Genomic DNA, 13,961 nt, shown 5'->3' on the forward strand with positions numbered 1-13,961 from the left:
GTAGCAGGAGACTCTTTCAGGTGGTTTGCAATTTAACGGAACCACCTTTACCACCGGGGCCTTGTAAAGACCCCAAGATCTCCCGCAACGATTTTGCAAAGTTTTTTGTAGATGAAGTCACTCATATTCAGAAGGAGGTAGACACCACCGTGGGAGCAGGGCTGGGGCAGGAGAGTGCTAGAGCCCTGTCTGGTCAAGTTGCATGGAATCAATTTCAATCTGTTACCCCCCAAGGATGTGGACAGGCTGCTTGGACGCGTGAAACCAACCACCTGTCTGCTTGATCCTTGCCCATCCTGGCTAATAAAAGCAAACCGGGAAGGGCTGGGTGATGGGCTCTGCGGGGTGGTGAATGCTTCCCTCTGTGAGGGAACATTCCCAGATCCGCTGAAAGAGGCGGTCATTAAACCACTTCTTAAAAAACATCTTTAGACCCGGCCAGTATGGCCAACTATCGCCCAGTTTCAAATCTTCCATTCTTGGGCAAGGTGATTGAGTGGGTGGTTGCTGAACAACTCCAGGCACGCCTGGAGGATGCGGACCATTTGGATCCCTTCCAATCGGGATTCAGGCCTCACCATGGGACTGAAACTGCCTTGGTCGCGCTGGTTGATGATCTCCGGCGAGCTAGGGACAAAGGTGAGAGCTGCTTCCTAGTTCTGCTGGATGTCTCAGCGGCCTTTGATACAATCGGCCATAACATCTTTCTGGACCGTCTAGAGGGGCTGGGAGCTGGGGGCACTGTCATACAGTGGTTCCACTCCTTCCTCCTGGGCCGTGTTCAGAAAGTGGTGGTGGGGGATGAGTGTTCAGACCCCTGGGCCCTCACTTGTGGGGTGCCTCAGGGTTCCGTCCTCTTCCCCATTCTTTTTAACATCTATATGAAGCCGCTGGGAGAGATCATCAGGGGGTTTGGACTGGGTGTCCATCAATATGCAGATGATACTCAGCTCTACCTCTCTTTCAAATCAGAAGCAGTGAAGGCGGTGAAGGTCCTGTGTAAGTGCCTGGAGGCGGTTGGAGGATGGATGGCGGCTAATGGATTGAGGTTGAATCTTGACAAGACAGAAGTACTGTTTTGGGGGGACAGGGGGAGGGCTGGTGTGGAGGACTCCCTGGTCCTGAATGGGGTAACTGTGCCCCTGAAGGACCAGGTGCGCAGCCTGGGATTCATTTTAGACTCACAGCTGTCCATGGAGGCACAGGTCAATTCTGTGTCTGGGCAGCTGTCTACCAGCTCCCTCTGGTACGCAGGCTGAGACCCTATCTGCCCGCGGACTGCCTCGCCAGAGTGGTGCATGCTCTAATTATCTCCCGCTTGGACTACTGCAATGCGCTCTACATGGGGCTACCTTTGAAGGTGACCCGGAAACTACAACTAATCCAGAATGCGGCAGCTAGACTGGTGACTCAGGGTGGCTGCCGAGACCACATAACACCGGTCTTGAAATACCTACATTGGCTCCCAGCACAATTCAAAGTGTTGGTGTTGACCTTTAAAGCCCTAAACGGCCTCGGTCCAGTATACCTGAAGGAGCGTCTCCACCCCCATAATTCTGCCCGGACGCTGAGGTCCAGCGCCGAGGGCCTTCTCGCGGTTCCCTCATTGCGAGAAGCAAAGCTACAGGGAACCAGGCAGAGGGCCTTCTCGGTAGTGGCGCCCGCCCTGTGGAACGCCCTCCCATCAGATGTCAAAGAGATAAACAACTACCTGACATTCAGAAGACATCTTAAGTTCAGGGAAGTTTTTAATGTATGACATATTAGTGTATTTTTGGTCTTTGTGGAAGCTGCCCAGAGTGGCTGGGGAAACCCAGCCAGATGGGCGGGGTACAAATAATAAATTTATTATTATTATTATTATTATTATTATTATTATTATTATTATTATTATTATTATTATCTCATTAAGTTGCCACCTTTTAACCTTTTCTTCTTTTCCTTTAAGGTTAACCCAGACCGCAGTGTGATCTGAAATTCTCCTTGGATGGATTTCTGCTTTTGTAATATTATTTAATAAATCCTTTGTTGTCCAGATCGCATTGATTCGTCCCGCTGAGTTATGTGGCTCTGAATAATGTGTAAATTATTTCTCTGTTGGATTCTCCCCCCCCAAAATAATATTTATTATTTTCAGCAGATAAACATAGTAAAAAACAAGATTAACAATAATAAAAACAAAGAATAAAAGAAAAAGAGAAAAGAGAAAAAAGATACATACAGCATATTACCACTTAATTAAAATTAAGTACCATCCATCTTCATAAACATAGTATTTGACTTCCTCGAATCTCTTCCATCCGAATTTCTCAGTAATTATATGTAGCGGTTTCCAATATCAGTGTTTCAAAAGACCATATCACAGTCCTAATCATATTACATAACTTTCCTTATTGTACATTTTCTTATTTATAAATTTAATTCCAGTTTAATCCTAGGCCTAATTGTTTCTTTCAAGTGGTTACATATCTTTAATATTACAATGTTTATTCAAATAGTCTTTCAATTTCTTCCAGTCTTCTTGATGTTCCTCTTCTTTCTGGTCGCGGATTCTCCCGGTGAGATCAGCCAGCTCCATAAACTCCATCATCTTCATCTGCTATTCTTCTACCATTGGTAGTTCTTGTGTTTTCCATTTTTTGGCTAATAAAATCCGTGCAGCAGTTGTGGCATACAAAAATACTTTTACATCTTTTTGGGGCGGTTCAGAACCTGTTATTCCAAGGAGAAAGGCTTCTGGTTTCTTCATAAATGTATATTTCATCATTTTTAAAAATTAATTATAATTTTTTCCCCAGAAGTCTTTTACCTTGGAGCAAGTCCACCACATATGAAAGAAAGTACCTTCCTTTTCTTTACATTTCCAGAAAAAATTATCACAATTGTGGTAGATCTTCGCCAGTTTAACAGGGGTTAAGTACCATCTATACATCATTTTCATAATATTTTCCTTTAACATTGTACATGCAGTAAACTTAACCCCTTTCTTCCAAAGTCTCTCGCAATCCTCCATCATTATATTATGTCCCACATCTTGTGCCCAATCAATCATAACCGATTTTACTTGCTCATCTTTTGTATGCCACTCCAATAACAAACTATACATTTTATTTTATTTTTTTAAAAAATATTTATTAAAAGTTTTTAAGATATAACAAGAAAAAGAAAAAATAAACATACAAAATAAAAAAACAGTTAAAAACACACATTAATTTTCAATAACATATCTTCCATACACTTATTTCCTCGGACCTCCTCATACCTCCCTTCTTTGTATTCCAGTTCGATTTGTTAGTTCAGCAAATCCTTACCATTAAACCTTTACCCATTTGTAAAAAAAAATCATATCTCTTAAAGCATTACAGCTGGAAACCACTTAGTTTCTATCCAACATCCTTCTAACATTCATTAATTTTACAATGTTTCTGTAAGTAGTCTTTGAATTTCTTCCAGTCTTCTTTCACCGACTCTTCTCCCTGGTCTCGGATTCTGCCAGTCATTTCTGCCAATTCCATGTAGTCAATCACCTTCATCTGCCATTCTTCCAGGGTGGGTAGATCTTGTGTCTTCCAATACTTTGCAATAAGTATTCTTGCTGCTGTTGTTGCATACATAAAAAAACCTCTGTCCTTTTTTGGCACCAATTGGCCAATAATGCCCAGGAGAAAGGCCTCTGGTTTCTTCAAGAAGGTATATTTAAATACCTTTTTCAGTTCATTATATATCATTTCCCAGAAAGCCTTAATCTTTGGGCACGTCCACCAAAGGTTGAAGAATGTACCTTCCGTTTCTTTACATTTCCAACATTTATTATCGGGCAAATGATAAATTTTTGCAAGCTTGACTGGGGTCATGTACCACCTGTATATCATTTTCATAATATTCTCTCTTAAGGCATTACATGCCGTAAACTTCATACCTGTGGTCCATAACTGTTCCCAGTTAGCAAACATAATTGTCAGGGGTTCAGGAGCAGAGGCACAGGAAAGGGAGGAAACAGAGAGCGAGGGGGAGGAATCCGAAGGAAATATGAGCGATGACAGCGGCCCGAGATCTCCGAGTCTTTCCAGTGAATCGGAAGATTCACAGAAGGGGGCGCCAGTGGTCAGAGCAAGGGGGGCGCCTAGGGGGACACCCCAGGAAGAAGGGACCAGAGGGGACTCAGAGAGCAGCAGTTGGAAATCGGGGCCAGCTTCCCCACCAGAGCACAGTAGGGAGGAGGGGTCCCAGGTATCGGGATCAGAAGGCTCGCCGCAAGCGGGAGGGCATGAGTCAGGATTGGCCACACCCCCATCGGGGAGCGAGGAAACGGTCAAGAGGAAAGTTGAAGGTTGGGCACGCGCGCCAAGTTCAAATCCACAGGAAGGCGGCACAGTAAGCAGCCCGGATAGGGAGCCAGGTCCTAAAGCCCGCCGCAAGGAGGGAGAAGAGTCCGGGGTGTCAGCGTCAGAAGAGTCCAGGAAGGAAGAGACCACGGGGGGCAGAGGGACCCAGAGGAGGAAGGAAAGACGTAAGAGGTGGAGTAAGGCTAGAGTATTAAGTTGGTGTACAGGAGGCGGAGACTCAGACGGAGCTTCGCCGGTCTAGCTTCTAAGACGTGGAGCTGCGCGCTGCGGCTTGAAAATGGAAATTGTAACTCAATAAAGACTTTTGTACAGTGTTGCCGGCTAGCGTGGTCCTCTGTGAGCTGGGACCTGGAAGCAGCTCTGACAATAATATTATGTCCAACATCCTGTGCCCATTTAATCATAAAAGATTTCACCGTTTCATCCTGAGTATTCCATTTCAACAGCAAATTATACATTCTTGACAAATTCTTAGTTTTGGGTTCTAACAGTTCTGTTTCTAATTTTGACTTTTCCACCTGGAAGCCAATTTTCTTATCCAAATTATATGTCTCCATTATCTGATAATAATGAAACCAGTCTCTCACTTTGTTTTTTAATTTCTCAAAACTCTGCAATTTCAATCTATCTCCGTCTTGTTCCAAAATTTCCCAGTATGTCGGCCATTTGGCCTCCATATTGAGCTTTTTCAAAGCTTTTGCTTCCATTGGTGACAGCCACCTTGGGGTTTTATTTTCCAACAAATCCTTATATCTTATCCAAACATTAAACAAAGCTTTCCTGACAATATGATTTTTAAATGCTTTATGAGCTTTGACCTTATCATACCATAAATATGCATGCCAACCAAATACATTGTTAAAACCTTCTAAATCCAAAATGTCTGTGTTTTCAAGAAGTAGCCATTCTTTCAACCAGCAAAATGCTGCTGATTCGTAATAAAGTTTAAAGTCTGGCAGGGCAAATCCACCCCTTTCCTTTGCATCTGTCAGTATCTTAAATTTTATTCTGGGCTTCTTGCCCTGCCAGACAAATCTAGAGATATCTCTCTGCCACCTCTTAAAACAATCCATCTTGTCCACAATTTGCAATGTCTGAAATAAAAACAACATTCTCGGCAATACATTCATTTTTATCACAGCAATTCGGCCCAACAGTGAAAGCTTCAAATTTGACCAAGTTTCTAAATCTTTTTTCACTTCAGTCCAACATTTTTCATAATTATCTTTAAATAAGTTCCCATTTTTGGCTGTCATGTTAATCCCCAAATATTTCACTTTCTTTACCACAGTCTTTACCACTGTCTCATTCTGAAACCTATCTCTTTCAGTCGGTGTTAAATTTTTCTCTAAAACCTTGGTTTTTAACTTATTCAGTTTAAAACCAGCCACTTGACCAAATTCCTGAATTAATTCTAAAACCCTTTTAGTACTAGATTCTGGCTCCTGTAACGTCAGTACTAAGTCATCTGCAAATGTTCTCAGTTTATATTGTTTAGCTCCGACCTGTATACCTTTAACCAACCGGTCCCTTCTAATCATGTTTAGCAGGACCTCCAGGACCGATATTGTCAGGGGTTCAGGAGCAGAGGCAAGGGCAAGGGAGGAAACAGAGAGCGAGGGGGAGGAGGCAGAAGAAAAGATGAGTGATGACGACGACCCGAGATCTCCGAGTCTTTCCAGTGAATCAGAAGATTCACAGAAAGGAGCACCAGTGGCCAGGGCAAGGGGGGAGCCTAGGGGGACACCCCAGGAAGATAGAGCCAGAGGGGACTCAGAGGGGAGCAGTTGGAGATCGGGACCAGCGTCACCGCCAGAGAGCAGGGAAGAGGAAGGGCGCCAGGGATCAAGCGCTGGCAGCTCACAACAGGAGGGAGGGCACGAGTCAGGAGTGGCCACACCTCCATCGGGGAGCAAAGAAACGGTCAGACGGAAAGTGGAAGGTTGGGCGCGCGCGCCAAGTTCAAATGCACAGGAAAGTGACGCAGTAGGCAGCCCGGAGAGGGAGCCAGGTCCTAAAGCCCGGCGCAAGGAGACAGGAGGGTCCGGGGGGTCGGCGTCGGAGGAGTCCTGGAGGGAGGAGACCCCGGGGGGCAGAGGGACCCAGAGGAGAACAGTCAGGCGGAAAAGGTGGAGCAGGGCTAGGATATTAAGTTGGTGCACAAGGGGCGGAGACTCAGACGGAGCTTCGCCGATCTAACCATAAGACGTAGAGTTGCACGCAGCAGCTTGAGAATGGAAACTGTAACTCAATAAAGACTTTTACTTAATGATCGCTGGCTAGCGTGATCCTCTGTGAGCTAGGATCGGGGAGCAACTCTGACAGTAAGCTCTGTCTCATAAATTGTGGGCATCTACGGCCTCAAGGAGAGGAGAGAAAGCGGGTGCCTACTAGCGAGCTCACGAACGGCAGACAACATGACGGCTGAACAGCAGATAGCGGAACTCAGAGAAGCAGTGACACGACTGAATGCCGAGGCACTTGCATCCAGGAAGAGAGAGGAGGACGCAGCTGCCGCCTACAGGGATCTCCAGGTCAGGTTGGAAGTGCTTACTAAGCAAGGGCAACTGACACCCAAACCGGAGGGGATTGGGTTGGGGAGACGAACAGGCGGTCTGGTCTCTCACTTCGATGGGAATCTGCAACAGTACCCCAACTTTAGAGCAGATGTAATGTGTGCACTGCAACTGCTGAACAAAGACTTTAGAGATGAGCAAGAGAAAGTGGGATTCATCATGTCCCATTTGCATGGAGATGCTAAAGCATGGCTGCGCAATTTGTGGAGGGATAAGGATCCGGCGCTCCAAAATGCGGATGCCTTTATTAAAGCGATGGATGGGTGCTTTTTATCAAGCATTGACGTGGATCTTGCTCGGCAGCAGATACATGGACTGAAGCAAGGGAGGGCCAGCGTAAGGCAGTACCATGCCCGCTTTTTCGCTTTGGTCAGTGCCCTGGAATGGGACAGAGATTCGGCTCCTGTAAGAGACCTGTTTTGGGAGGGATTGCACGGCTCGGTTAAAGATGAAATTGCGAGGGGGGAGAGACCCCGGACCACGCAGGAGATCGTTCAGAGGGCGCTGGCGGTGGGGGTGCGGCTGGAAGAACGTCCGTGGAGCAGGGACGAAGGGCGTGGAGGGCGCGAACCAGCCAGGGGCTCCTCCTTCCTTCCCAGAGAAGCAGCGCGTGCGCAATCCACGCCTCCGCCAGGAGGAGGGGCGGAACCTATGGAGGTTGGAAGTGCAAGGGCTCAGTCAGCAGCCAGAGCCCTAGCACCGGCAACAGTGAAAGCGAAGCCTCCTAGAGGGAACAGGAAGTGTTATATCTGCGATGATCCACAGCATATGGCGAAAGAGTGTCCCCGGAGGTTCCACAAGCACACTGCAGCCTCAGCAATGGTAACTGCAGCAACGCAGCAAGGAGAACCACAGCAGGGAAACGACGGAGTCTGGCTGGAGGAAGAGGCACTGGGGCCCAGCCAGACGTGTCAGTGAAGCAGTCCCCAGAGATTTTACAGCCCATGGACCCCCTCCCGCCCAAGCCAGTAGTGAGGCTCACCGCATCGCTCCAGCTGCCCAATGGAATCACCATGGACGTGCCAATCACCATTGACTCAGGAAGCAATGCGGACTTTATAGGGCAGGACTTTGTCGACCGGCACGCCATACAGTTGCTGCCTGCCACGCTGCCCCTGCAGGTTGTCACGGTGGATGGCAGGGAGCTGCTAGGGGGGCAAGTGGTGAAGCAGACGCCACCAATGGTGATGCGACTTGGGAATCACAGGGAAATCATCAGCTTCAACGTCACTCAACTATCGGACACGCCCATTGTATTGGGCATGAGTTAGCTGGACAAGCACAGCCCGACGCTGGCTTGGTACCAGAGGCAGCTGACCTTCGGCTCTTCCTTTTGTGCTGAACACTGCATCGTGCCCCGGCAGGAAGGAGAGGAAGAGGAGTCACAGCTGCAGCTAGGCACGCTGCAAGCGGTTCCCCACAAGTACGCAGAATTTTTGGAGGTTTTCTGCGAGAAGGAGGCAGACAGGCTACCCCCCCACAGACCATATGACTGCAAAATTGACCTGCTACCGGGGGCGGCGCTGCCCAAAGGGAAGCTGTATTCCATGTCTGAGGACGAACTGCAGGAACTCAAAGAGTTCATAGATCATAATTTGGAGCGCGGTTTCATCCGAGAGTCCAAGGCAGCGGGGGGCAGTCCTGTATTCTTTGTTAAGAAGCGGGACACGCCCCAAAAAAGGCTTGTAGTGGACTATCGCATCTTAAACAGTGTGACCAAGCCATCGGACTTCCCCATGCCCCGAATCGACGACCTCCTCGCAAAGGTACGGAAGGGCAGCGTGTTCACCAAGTTGGACCTGCGAGGGGCGTACAACCTCATTCACATGCGGGAAGGAGATGAGTGGAAGACAGCCATGTTCACGCCCCTGGGCACCTACGAATATAGAGTTATGCCTTTTGGATTGCAAAATGGCTCCCACGTGTTTCAAGCGTTCATGCATCACGTGTTGGCGGGGCTCCTCTACAAGACGTGCGTCTGTTTCTTGGATGACATCCTGATCTTTTTGGAATCACAGCAGGAGCATGACAGACACGTCAAGGAAGTGCTGAGCAGGCTACAGCAGCATAAGCTTTACGCCAAGCTGGAGAAGTGCCAGTTCGACGTGACGGAGGTGGATTTCCTGGGCTACAAGTTGTCTGACAAGGGACTCGCCATGGACAGCGCCAAGGTTCGAGCAGTGTTGGATTGGAAAAGCCCACGCAACCGGAAGGAGGTCCAACGGTTTGTCGGCTTCGCGAACTTTTATCGCAAGTTTATCAAAGGCTTTGCTATGCAGACGGCGGCCATCACGGACACGCTCAGCTCCAAGAAAAAGAAGTTCATCTGGACAGAGCAGGCGGAGCAGTCCTTTCAGGCACTCAAGCGGCTCTTCGCGTCGGAAGAGCAGCTGCTTCATGTCAACCCCAGCAGGCCGATGAGGGTGGAGACAGACGCCTCGGACAGAGCCGTGGGAGCAGTCCTGCTGCAGAAAGACCCGCAGGGGGTTTGGAGGCCGGGAGCGTTTTACTCCAGGAAGCTCAGCAAGTCCGAACAGAACTACACCATCTGGGACAGGGAGTTGCTGGCCATTCATGCAGCGTTCAAAGCGTGGAGGCACTTCCTGATCGGCGCCAAGCACACGGTGCAGGTCTGCACGGACCACAAGAATCTGGAGCACTGGCGCACGGCGCAGTTCCTGAACCAGAGGCAGATACGTTGGGCTGAGTTCTTTGCGAACTTCGACTTCCGAATAGAGTATGTCCCGGGGGACACCAACATCATGGCGGATGCTCTCTCCCGTAAGCCGCAGTATCTGGAGGAGGTAACGCCAGCGGCCACCATGCACATCTTCGCACCAACAGTGTGGGCGTGCGCTGCGGCAACAGTTGACCTGGAGGCGGTGCGACGAGCGTTGCAGGATGACTCCTTCGCGCAAGCAAAGATGGCAGAGGTGCACAGAGGCACGGCAGCGACCGACGAGTTCCAGCTGCGAGATGGATTGCTCATCCGTAAAGGGGCCATCTACGTGCCAGGAGACGAACTTCGCGCCAAGGTACTGCAGCAGCTGCACGACGCGCCCACTGCCGGGCACTTTGGCAAGGAGAAGACGGTGGAATTAGTCGCCAGAGACTTCTGGTGGCCCGGAATGAGAGGGGAAGTCGCGGACTACGTGGCGAGGTGTGACACCTGCCAGAGGGCCAAACCAGTGCACAGACCGCCGGCCGGACTGTTGGAACCGCTGCAAACTCCGTTCGAACCATGGGAGAGAGTGGCCCTGGACTTTGTCACGGATCTGCCCAGCTCGAGGGGCAAGACGGCCGTGCTGGTGGTGGTGGACTTGTTCTCCAAGATGGCACATTTCATTCCGTGTGCTAAGGTGGCCACGGCGGAACAAACCGCCAAACTGTTCATAGACCACGTGTTCAAGGTTCACGGTCTGCCGCGGTCTATTCTGTCCGACCGAGGGCGACAGTTCATCTCGAATTTCTGGCAGAAGCTGATGGGCTTCCTGAACGTCAAGATCAACCTGGCGTCGGCTAGACACCCGCAGACCAACGGGCAAGCGGAGCGGGTCAATGCCATCATGCAGCAGTACCTGAGATGTTATGCGAATCAACAGCCTGCGACGTGGGTGGATTACCTGCCTCTCGCCGAGTTCGCCTACAACAACACGAAGCACGTGTCCACGGGGGTCACGCCGTTCTTCGCCAACAACGGGAGGCACCCCAGAACCTTCCCGGGACTGGAAAGAATGGGGGAGGGGGAGCCGCAGACAGCAGATGCGTTCGCGTCAGAGTTGCAGGAGGTCCACGATCAGCTGCGGCGGCACCTGGAGCTGGCCAAACACGCATACAAGGTACAAGCGGACAAACACAGAAGGGTTGGCGAAGAGATCCATGTGGGAGACTGGGTCTGGTTAGCAGCCCACGCAGTGCCGGCCAGGTCGTTGGCGAAGAAGAAACTAGGGCATAAGCAACTGGGGCCCTACCATGTTGAAGAGCAGGTCAACCCGGTGGCTTTCAGGCTGGCGCTTCCGGAGGGTTCCAGGATGCATCCGGTGTTCCACAGATCGGTGCTCACTCCCTACAAGGCACCTCACAGATTTCAGGAACCAGGCACGGCACCAAGTCCGCTCCGAGAGAGAACCGAGCAAGGGGGAGTGGCACCGGAGGAACGCATCAACGAAGTCACAGAGATTTTGGACTCTAGATGGGGGGAAGAGGGGGTAGAATACTTTCTCGCCAGGGAGGGCACCCCGGCCAGTGCCAACAGCTGGGTGCCAGGCTACGCTCTAGACGAACCTCTGCTCAAAGAAGAGTTTCATGCCCTCTTCCCACACAGGCCCATGCCAGCTGATTTTTTCGACGACTGGCTTTTCACGCCCACGCTTTCAGCCAGCACGTTCCGGGGGTTCGACTCGGACGAGGAACCGACACGCGACGCACGTTCCCCGGAGGGGTCACCCTCGGGATCTGCCTCAGAACCCTCGTATTGGTGGGACGATAGACCAGAGGAGCAGTGGCGCAGGAAGTGGCTGGAGGGTCCAGGACGAGAGACGCCCCCGGGAGGAAGCGAGGGAGAGACGGACATGGACGTTTTCGGGGACGACCCGGGTTTCGAGCACGGCGGCACAGAGATGGAAGCGGAGGTGACCGTCGTCGACGAGAGCAGGGAGGAAGAACCGGAAGACTTCAGATGGAGGCCCGCCACGGGAAGCGAACTGTATCCGACATTCGTCCCCCTGACACAGCAGCACCCAGCTCCCGCACCGGAAGGAGGGGAGGGGGGAAGAGGGGGCTTCGAGGGGGGATGGATGTCAGGGGTTCAGGAGCAGAGGCAAGGGCAAGGGAGGAAACAGAGAGCGAGGGGGAGGAGGCAGAAGAAAAGATGAGTGATGACGACGACCCAAGATCTCCGAGTCTTTCCAGTGAATCAGAAGATTCACAGAAAGGAGCACCAGTGGCCAGGGCAAGGGGGGAGCCTAGGGGGACACCCCAGGAAGATAGAGCCAGAGGGGACTCAGAGGGGAGCAGTTGGAGATCGGGACCAGCGTCACCGCCAGAGAGCAGGGAAGAGGAAGGGCGCCAGGGATCAAGCGCTGGCAGCTCACAACAGGAGGGAGGGCACGAGTCAGGAGTGGCCACACCTCCATCGGGGAGCAAAGAAACGGTCAGACGGAAAGTGGAAGGTTGGGCACGCGCGCCAAGTTCAAATGCACAGGAAAGTGACGCAGTAGGCAGCCCGGAGAGGGAGCCAGGTCCTAAAGCCCGGCGCAAGGAGACAGGAGGGTCCGGGGGGTCGGCGTCGGAGGAGTCCCGGAGGGAGGAGACCCCGGGGGGCAGAGGGACCCAGAGGAGAACAGTCAGGCGGAAAAGGTGGAGCAGGGCTAGGATATTAAGTTGGTGCACAAGGGGCGGAGACTCAGACGGAGCTTCGCTGATCTAACCATAAGACGTAGAGTTGCACGCAGCAGCTTGAGAATGGAAACTGTAACTCAATAAAGACTTTTACTTAATGATCGCTGGCTAGCGTGATCCTCTGTGAGCTAGGATCGGGGAGCAACTCTGACAGATATGAAAAGCAGTGGGGAGATTGGGCACCCCTGTCGTGTCCCTTTTTCTATTTTAAATTCTTCCGTAACCACATTATTTACAATTAATTTAGCCTTTTGTTCAGAGTATATTGCACCTATACCATTTTCAAAGCCTTGGCCTACCCCCATCCCATGTAGGTTCTTCTTCATGAAACTCCAAGAGATGTTGTCAAAAGCTTTCTCCGCGTCCACAAGTATCAAAACTGCTTTAGTGTTTATATTCACTTCTAGTTTTTCCAAAATATCTATTATATTCCTCAAATTATCAGACATGTGTCTTCCTGGGAGAAAGCCCGCTTGGTCTTTATGGATCTCTTCCATCAATACTTTTTTCAATCTCTTGGCCAAAATGTCTGCAAAAATTTTATAATCCACATTAAGTAACGATATGGGGCGGTAGTTCTTAAGCTGAGTCTTTTCAGTCTCTGTTTTCAGTATAAGTGTGATGTACGTCTCTTTCCACGACTCTGGTGCCCTTTTCCCTTCCAGTATTTCATTGCAGACTTCTTTCAAAGGTTGCAATAACCACTCTTTCAAAGATCTATAATATCTAGAAGTCAGCCCATCCGGTCCTGGAGATTTGCCCAATTGCATGTTTTGAATGGCACCTTCTACCTCCTGTTCAGATATTTTATGGTTCAGCATTAACTTGCTTTCTTGAGAGATTTTTTGTAATCCATTTGTCTTTAAAAATTGGTCTATGTCCATTTCTTGCTGTGGCCCTTGCATGTATAATTGTTTAAGATACTTCTGAAAACAATTTTTAATCTCAATTGGATTATGTATATTCTTTCCTTCCACTTCTAAATTTGTAATAGTGTTTAATTTTTGTCTTTTTTCCATTTGCCAAGCCAACAGTTTCCCACATTTATTGGCTGATTCAAATGTTTTTTGTCTCATTTGTTTAATTTTCCATTCTATTTCCTGATTCATTATTTCCATATATTGTACTTGATATAATTTTATTTCTCTCAAAATCTCCTGGGACTTTGGTTTTGCTCTCAATTTCTTCTCATTTTCTTTTATTTTCTCCAGAATTTTATCTTTCTTCTCATTTTGACTTCTCTTCTTTATAGCATTCTGCTGTATCAGAAACCCTCTCATAACAGCTTTGCTTGCGTCCCAGATTACTCTTTTTTCTACATTGGTGTTCATATTTATTTCGAAATAGTCTCTCAAGGTTTTTTGGGCCTTTTTATACACTTCTTCATCTCTAAATAAGGTGTCATTCATCCTCCATCTGAAGGATCCGGTTGTTATTTGTTTCATCTCCATCCTTACAGCGTTGTGGTCGGAGCCAGTTTTTGGGCAGATTTCTATTTTCCTTATCTTTGGTGCCATTCCTCTAGTTATCCATATTTGGTCAATTCTAGTCCATGTCATCTTGGCTTCAGAAAAGAAAGTTCCCTCTCTTCCCAAGGGATTCTTTGTTCTCCAAATATTGACTAAATCCAAGTTGTCTG

The sequence above is a fragment of the Podarcis vaucheri genome (assembly GCF_965113315.1).
Source record: "Podarcis vaucheri genome assembly, chromosome: W".
NCBI classification, from domain to species: Eukaryota; Metazoa; Chordata; class Lepidosauria; order Squamata; family Lacertidae; genus Podarcis; species Podarcis vaucheri.